This window comes from Chrysochloris asiatica, unplaced genomic scaffold (genome assembly GCF_000296735.1).
Source record: "Chrysochloris asiatica unplaced genomic scaffold, ChrAsi1.0 scaffold00138, whole genome shotgun sequence".
In the NCBI taxonomy this organism is placed as follows: Eukaryota; Metazoa; Chordata; class Mammalia; order Afrosoricida; family Chrysochloridae; genus Chrysochloris; species Chrysochloris asiatica.
Window position 1 is genome coordinate 5,880,548 of NW_006408656.1, and position 9,336 is coordinate 5,889,883.

Here is a 9,336-nt window from a genome sequence, read left to right on the forward strand (position 1 = left end):
GAAGATATTTTTTAAATTTATCTCCCCTGGCCCCCCCAAAACTGATAGCAGAAAAATCCTGGTCTGAGCAGATCAATAGACATAGTTATTTGGTCATTTGACATATGCACTTTTTAAAGGAGGATCAGGCTTCATTTTCCATTGAAGTGTTTGCTACCATGGAGTCAGGTTGGCGAGTCATTCTATCCAGCACTTCCTGAACACTTGTCAACACAGTTTTTTTGTCCTGACTTCATGCCCGTGCTCTGTACCCCATGGGCACCAGGACTTCCAGGAGAACCTGTTTTCTTACTCAAAAGACTATTGAAGAAACTGGCCAACACCCTTCGCTTGCCATGTTATATTTGATGTTTTGGTCTGGTTTCTTAACTGATGTGCCTGGGGAGACGCTGGGCACACTGGCTGGCCCTCCCCGGCCTTGAGTTCTTGGAGAGCCAGAGGGTCTTCTTGCAGGTGATTTGGAGGCTTTCGTGGGCGTGGCTAGCTGCTTGGCAAGGAGTGACTGTTACTTCATTAGGAACACCTGCTCATCCTCCGCTGCCAACTCTTTGTCGTGGACCAGCTTTCTCACAGGAGGTTTCACAATGAATTCTTCCTATGCATCTTCTGGCTTCACTGTTGAGAAATTTTCACGTAAAATAGCTATTTTTTTTTTCATCGTCCCAGCCTGCAGTTATAAAAACGGCATCCTTTTCCATGACTAAGGCAGGCATGGTAAAGTGGAAGTCATGTGTTTTATGAACAATGGACTTAGACAACAGGTCAAGGTTCTTCTCTTCCTTCACTGAGGTGTAAATCAAGGCAGCTCCACAGTGGAGGCAGAACCTCCGCAGGTGTGACTGGATTAAATCAAAGTGCTCATCCCTGTAATGGTATTCCCTCTCCAGGACACTCACTGCATCACACTTTGTACACACCACCAACACTGGGTTATGGGTTAGTATACTGTCACCCACCCACTGGCAAGGCAACGTTTTCTTCATCCAGGCCTGAGGTCAGAGGTCTTCTTCTCTGTGGGGAACCTTGACAACCTTCTTCAGGCTCAACGTAGTCTTGGAAATCTTTCATAAACTTCTGTTCCAGTCCCCTTATTTCTTCTGATGGAATTTTCATTTTATCAATGTACTCACATAAAACATTAGCCCATTTCTGTAGTAATTCCATCATAGTCCAAGGCCTAGACATGTCTGCAACAAAAACAACCAGGGTCTCCAGCAAGGACTCAGCAGAAATGGCAAACTTGAGCAGTCCTTTGTGGTACCGGTCTCTGTCCAGAATCCACACAGTGCAACGCATGTGATCTCGTCTCGGTCCTCGTTGTGAGCGCTAAGGTAGAGATATTCTAGGCCTCTTATTTTTTGCCATGCTCAGCTCCTTGTAGCTTAGTCAATAGAGTTGTTTTGCCGGAACCATTTTCACCACAAGCTCTGGCCCTCTTCCTCCTTGTTGGTCAGGTTACAAGCTGCCGCGGCTATCCACCGTTGCCACTCAGCCACAGCTTCTCCACCCCCATTGGCGCCATCTTGCCAACTGCAGCCACTCTCATTGTTGTTTTGATTTGCATCTTTCAACACTTTTTCATACATTTGTTGGCTACCTGAATGTTTTCCTTGTTGAAGTGCCTGCTCATGTCCTGTGCCATTTTTTTTTCGATTGGGTTTTTTGTCTTTTTCTTGTAGAAGTATTGTAATTTTCCATAAATTTTAGCTATTATTGCCTGTCTGATATGTTGTTACAAAAAAAATTTTTCCACCATTCTGTGGGCTCCCTTTTTACTCTTTTGAAAAAATCTTTTGATGCAAATAAGTTTCTAATTTTTAGGAGGTCCCAGCCATATATTTTGCCTTCTACTGTTAGTGTGTTTTTTGTAATGTTTGATAGTGTATTTATGCCATGTGTTAGAGCCCCTAAGTTTGTCTCTATTTTTTCATTGTTGATATTTGTAATTCTAGGTTTCACATTTAGGTCTTTAATCCATGTTGAGTTTGTTTTTGTATATGGTGTGAGCTATGGATCTTGTTTCATTCTTCTGAAAATTGATTTCCAATTTAGCTAGCACCATTTGTTTGCCAGTACCATCTGTTCCCCATTTAATGTGTTTGGCGCTTTGTCAAAGATCAGTGTCTGTATGCAGATGAATTGACTTCTTGGTTCTCAATTCTGTTCCACTGATGTATGTATCATTCATTGTATCAGTATCTATGTTTTGAACTTTGTGACTGTATAGTAAGTTTTGAGATCAGGAAGTGAGAGGCTTTCATCTTTTTTCTTCTTCTTAAGCAGTGCTTTGCTTATCCAAGGTCTCTTTCCATATAAAGGGGTTGTGATAATTTTTTTCATCTTTTTAAAGAATGATGTTGAAATCTGGATTGAGATTGCATTATATCTATCGATTGCTCTGAGCAATATTATCATTTTCACAAAGTTAAATCTTCCTATCCATGAACATGGTATATTCTTTCATTTTTGTAGATCTCTTTTGGTTTCTTGTAAGGTGCTCTGGTAGCGTAGTGGCTACAAATCGGGCTGCGAACCGCAAGGTCAGCAGTTCGAAACTACCTGCTGCTCTGTGGGAGAAAGATGAGGCATTCTGCTCCCGTAAAGATTAACAGCCTTGGAAACCCTGTGCAGGGTCGCTATGAGTCGGAACCGACTCCACGGCACATAACAACAACAACAACAACTTTTGGTTTCTTGTAGTAGTGTTTTGCAGTTTTCTTTGTATATGTCTTTTGTGTCTCTGGTTAGATTTATTCCTAAGCTTTGCTTCTTGTGGGTTTTTTGTTGTTGTTAAGTGCTATTCAGTAGGTTCCTACACAGAGCGACTGTATATTGTAAATTGTATTGTTTTCTTAATTTCCTTTTTAGAGCTGTCTTTATTAGTATAGAGGAATCCAACTGATTTTTATATACTGATCTTGTACCCTGCCACTTTGCTGAATGTTTCAATGAGTTCCAACAGTTTCTTGCTGAATCTTTAGGATTTTCTATGTATAAGATCATATCATCTGCAAAGAGAGAGAGCTTTACTTCTTTTTTGCCAATTTGTATGCCTTTAATTTACATTCCTTACCTTATAGTGGTGGCTAAGACTTCTAACACAATACTAAATAGTGGTGATAAAGGGCATCCTTGTCTAGTTCCTATTTGCAAAGGGAATGACTCCAGCTTCTCTCCACTGAGAGTAATTCTGGCTGTTGGATTTGTATATATGCTCTTAATTATGTTGAGGAATTTCTCTTTAATTTGTTGAGTGTTTTTATAAAAGATGGATGTTGGATTTTGTCAAATGGCTTTTCCTCATCACTTGGCATAAGTTTTTCCTTTTTAAAAATTTATATGGTGGATTACATTGATTGTTTTTCTAATATTGAACCATCCTTGCATCCCTATTGGTCATGATTTTTTTTTTTTTTATATGTTGTTAAATTCTATTGTCTAGGATTTTATTGAGAATTTTTGCTCAAGAGGGATATTGGTCTATAGTTTTCTACTTGAGTGATGTTTTTTTTTTGTATGGGGGTAGGCTAAGTTCATAAAATATATTCGGGAGTTTTCCATTCTTTTCTGTGTTCTGGAATAGTTTGAGTAAAATTGGTGTCAGCTCTTTGAAAATTTGGTAAAATTCATCAATAAAGAAATCTGGGTCTGGACTTTTTTGTTGAGAGCTTTTTAAAGACCTGACCAAGTTCTTCTTTTGTTAAAGGTCTGTTCAAACTTTCCACTTCACTCTGTTTTAGTTTGACTAGGTCATGTTTTTCTAAAAATGTACTCACTTCTTCTGAATTTTCAAATTTATTGGAGTATAATTTTTCATAGTATTCAGTTACTATCCTTTTAATTTCTGTTGGTTTCTGTTGTGATGTCACTCATACAATTTCTTGTGCATGTTATTTACATCTTTGCCCTGCTTTCTCTTGTTAGATTTACTAATGATTTGTCAATTTTACTAATTCTTTCAAAGAACCAATTTCTTGTGTTGATACCATCTGTTGTTTCCCTGTTTTCTAATTCATTTATTTATCTCATCTTTATTATTTATTTTCTTCTTGTAGCAATGTTGTTGTTGTCAGGTGCCATCGAGTCGGAACCGACTCATAGCGACCCCATGCACAGCAGAACGAAACAATGTTCGATCCTGGGCCAACCTCACTACCACTGCCACACTTGAGTGTAACAATAGACTTGCTTTACTGCTCTTTTTCTAATTGTTAGTGATGTTGAGTAAAGATGTTGACTTTGGTTCTTTGTTCTTTTTGGATTTATTCTTATAAATTGCCCTTTTGTTGTATCCCATTTTGGTATGTTGTGTTTTTGTTCTCATTTGATTCAAAGAATTTTTTATTTGTTCTATTACTTAATAGTTATGAAGCAGAGTGTTATTATTCAGTTTCCATGTATTTGATTTTGTTTCTTTGATATTCCTATTGTTGATTTCCACTTTTATAGAAAATAGTTTGTAGTATTTTTATATTTTTAAATTAATTGAGGCTTGCTTTGTGGCCTACCATGTGTCTATTCCAGAGAACATTATATGTGCTCTAGAAAAGAATATGTGTTGTGCTGTTGGGTTGAGTGCTTTTTATAAATGTACCAGATCAAGTTGATTGATTGTGTTATTTAGTTCCTCTGTGTCTTTATTGAGTTTCTTTCTGGTTATTCTCCTTCTTTTTTGAAAGAAATGTGTTAAAATCACTTTATATTATTGTTTTTATTATTAAATGCTGTCAAGTCGGTGAGGACCTCAGCAACCCTGTATAGGGATACCAAGGAGCAGCTGGTGAGCTTGAACCACCAACCTTGTGATTCAAAACAACTTTGCAATCCAGCACATTAACCCATAGCATGGAGCCCTGGTGTGGTGCTGTGGACTAATGTGTCAGATTGTAAAGTCATTTAAACATTTGAACTGTAAGGTCAGTGGTTCAAGCTCACCAGCTGCTCCTTGGAATCCCTATACAGGGTCATTGTGGGTCAGAATCGACTCGATGTTACTTAACAACAACAACCACAGAGTTGTCTATTTCTTTCTTCATTCTATTAGAATTTAATTTCTGTATTTTGAGGTTCTTTCATATGGTGTATAGATATTTATTATGGTTATATCCTGCTGTTCAGTTCATCCTTTAATCATGAGATAATGCCCTTCTTTGTCACTTATGCTGGTTTTTGCCTTAAAGTCTGTTTTATCAGATTAATATAGCCACTTCTGCTCTTATTTGATTGCCATTGTTGTTGTTGTTGTTGTTGAGTGCTGTCAAGTCAATCCCGACCCATAGCAACCCTGTGAAGAGTTTCCAAGGAGCAGCTGGTGAATTTGAACTACCGAACTTGCAGTTCAAATGGCTTTGCAGTCTGGCACATTAACCCACAGTGCCACACCAGGATTGCCATTAGCTTGATATAATTTTTCCATCCCTTAATTTTTAATCTATATTTTTCCTTGTGTGTAAGATGTGTCTCTTATAGATAGACAGCACATTGAAGGATCCTGTTTTTTATCCATTCTGGTATTATCTGTCTCTTGACTGGCACATTAATCCATTGATATTCAGCATAAATATCAATGAGTATGAATTGATTGTGTTCATTTTGCTGTTTGTTTTCTTGTGGAACTGCTGGTTTCTTTGTTCTACATGTTTTTCTGTGCTGAGTTAATTTGTGTGTGTGTTTTTTCTTGTCAATTTCTTCATATTTTTAAATGTTTACAAAGTCTTCATGGATTTTCCTTTTCTTCATTTGATGTGAAGGTGTATTAAGTTTCTTTGAGATTACCCTATAATTTGCTAATTTCTTACCCCATTTTTAAACATTCTATTTTATCTTAAGATCTTTATTTCATTGCTATTTGGAATTTTGTAACTATGCTGCCTGTTTTTATTTCTTTTTTTTCCCTTTATCTTCTCTTTCCATTGTCGGTTGTTTACTTGTTAATTCTGTTTTTGTTTTTTTCTGGTGTGTGTGTGTGACTGGAGGGAGGGGGGTCATCCTCTTTTCCACCCAACAGGAGACAGAAACCTTGTCCATATAACCTATCCACAACTATACCCTCTGTAGTTCTACCCACTGGGCAAGAGCCAATACCAGCTTCTGTACCATCTGATCAATGACAGACAACAGTCAATATCAGCCAAACTCACCCTAATCTGAGGTGCAAAAACAGTGAACAGAGAATGGTGCACACACTTTCATTCTCTAACTACATACACAGAAGACAGTTGGTGAGTTCTTAAGAATAGATCAACATACAAATGCAACCACACCACAATGTCTGGGAGACAATAGAAAATTTTAGCTCATGCAAAGAAACAAGGGAGATTTGTTCAAACAAATGATCAAGATGCAGAGCCAGAAAATGTTTTTGAGGAAGAAAAGGTAATGGAACTAACTGAAAAATTAATTCAAAAGAATGATATTTAGGAACGCAAAAAAGACCATAGAAGATTAAGGAACACAAAGAGACCATAGAAAAAATTTAGAAGAATTCAGGAAAATATTACAAGAACAATTAGACAAAACAAATGCAAAATTTGAAACAATACAAAACATGCACTTAGAAATCCAGAAGATTAATGCTAAGATTTCAGAAATGAACAATACATTGGAACGATAAAGGAATAGATTCAAAGCAATGGAAACCAAAATTTATGAGCTTGATAATAAATCTCTCAATACTAATATGTTAGAAGGAAAATCAGAAAAAATAATTTAAAAATCTGAAGAAAGCCTAAGAGTTATGTGGGACAGCATGAAGAGTAGTAACTTATGGGTGATCAGAATTCCAGAACAGGAAGAGATTATAAAAAACACAGAGAAAATGTTGAAGAGTTGTTAGAATAAAACTTTCCTAACATCAGGAAAGATGAGAAGATAAGCATACCAGAAACTGAACAAACCTCAAACAGATTAGATTCCAAAAGAAAATCACCAAGACATATAATAATCACACTTTGCAAAATCAAAGACAAGGAAAGGATCCTGAGAGCAGCTCATGAAAAACAAAAAGTTATCTAAGACTAAGCTCTGATTTTTCAACAAAAACCATGCAGACAAGAAGACAATGGAGTGGCATATACAAAACTCTGCAGTGGGGGAGGGAAGTCCAACCAAGAAGCATATACATAGCAAAGCTGTGCCTCAAACATGATGGCAAAATTAGGACATTTGCAGATAAACAGAAATTTAAGGAATTTGCAATAACCAAACCAACTAGTCCCTCCTGATAACAGGTTTGAAGCATGAGAGATGAAGTCTTGCCAAACTGACTTGTAAGGAGCATTCTGGCTGTACTTTTTCCAACACAGATTTGTTTCTTCCACTGGCATTTCATGGTACTTTCAACAAATTTTTCCAACACTATAACTCAAATGCATCAGTTCTTCTACAGTCTTCCTTATTCACTGGACAACTTTCATATGCATATGAAGTGATTGAAAATACTATGGCTTGAGTCAGGCGCAATTAGTCCTCAAACTGACAACTTTTCTTCCTTTTGATGTTGAATGGTTGACCATTCCATGAGTATACCTCACTAGTGTTGTGCCCTCTATATACTTATCCACCACTTGGTTGAAAATTGGCCCACAAGGGTGAGTTCAGGTCCAGAACCAAAGTGTGGCTGAGGGCCATAGTCTTAGGTTCCTTAAGTCTCTTTCTGACCAATAAGCCCTATCTTTTTTTATAATTCAGAATTTTGTTCCACATTTTCTCCCACTCTATCCAGTACCTTCTAATGTGATCCCTTTCAAAGCAGTTGGTAGTTGTTGCCAGGCACCATCTAGTTCGTCTGGTCTCAGAGTTGTGGAGACTGATGTTCCTGTTCAATTAGTCCATTGGACTAATTAAGTCCAAGTATCTTCAATGTTCCTCACTTTTCTTTCTTCTGAACATCGAGAGAGCAGTAGTTGCACCTTAGATGACCGTTCATGAGCTTTTGAGATCCCAGTTGCTACTCTCCAAAGTAGGATATAGACAGTGTCTTTGTGGACTGTTATGCCCATTGATCATGGTGCCCCCTGAGATTATGATCCTGAGTTCCCAGGCCTTGAGCAACTCGTTGCCTCAAGGTGTTTGGTAAAGTCTAAGATTTTAAAAATTATTTTGACAACTATGTCACTGTAGGATAAGCATTGGACTGCTAACCACAAAGTTCAAACCTCAGAAACCCTAAACAGGGTCAGTATTAGTCAGAACTGACTCGTTGACCCTTAACAAAATGTTCTACAGTATTCATAAAAGTGCTTGCAGCAAAGGCACAAATATCCTCTCTCAAACTCTTATACATGTGTGGATATATTCCACTCTCCCTCCTATATTTTCTCTGCCTGTGTATCTGTCCATGTATCTACCCATAGAACACTCCTGTTGCAGGGTTGTATATATAACAGTATTTACCTCTGTTCCCCTTAACCATGCATTCCTCCCTGTGACTTTCCTGTCTTCATCATTCTTCTGCCAACCTCCCTCTTCTTATATATTGCCTTCCCCACCATTTGAGTTAACATGTGTCTACCCTCTAGCCAGTGAATTATTCTCCCTTTCCTCCCACCCCTGGCAGCCATCAAAGAATGTTTCTTTTAGCGTGAAAACCTGTTCTTGAGTTTTTACAATAGTGGTCTCATACAATGATTGTCCTTTTGTGATTGACTAACTTTACTCAGCATAATGTCCTCCAGGTTCATCCATGTTATGAGGTGTTTCAGATTCATCTTTTTTTTTTTCAGATTCATCTTTCTTTTTTAGTGTTGTGTACTATTTATTCCATGTGTGCATGTACCAAAGTTTGTTTATCCATTCTTCCATTAATGAGCATTTCTTGTAGCAGTGCTTTGTAGTGTTTTTTGTATAGGTGTTTTGTTTCTTTGGTCAGATTTATTCCTAAGTATTTCACCTTTTGTGCGGCTATGGTAAATGGTGTTGTTTTCTTGGGTATGTTCAAGGTCATAGTTTGGCTATCGTGGACTTGCATATGAGCAATTGATAGTCTGTTCCACAGTCTGCCCTGACCTTATTTTCGCTGATGATATGGAGATTTTCCACCATCTCTTACCACAGATGTATTCAATTTGATTTCTGTGTACTTCATCCGCTGAGGTCCATGTGTATAGTCCTGTTTTATGTTGTTTAAAAAAAAGATATTTGCAATGAAGATGTCACTGGTCTTGCAAAATTTTATCATGTGATCTCCAGCATTGTTTCTATCACCAAGGCCATATTTTTCAACTATTGATCCTTCCTCTTTGTTTCCAACCTTTGCATTCCAATAGCCAGTAATTATCAATACATCTTGGTTGCATGTTTGCTTTAGTGGTTGGTAACTAAATTTGAATAATAGTG

The 9,336-nt window shown here is 37.5% G+C and overlaps 1 pseudogene; it reads right to left on the reverse strand.

The window, feature by feature from the left end:
- Positions 1-124: 124 nt before the first annotated feature.
- On the reverse strand, positions 125-1,522 carry LOC102821197 (annotated as a pseudogene).
- Between the last annotated feature and the right edge of the window lie 7,814 nt (positions 1,523-9,336).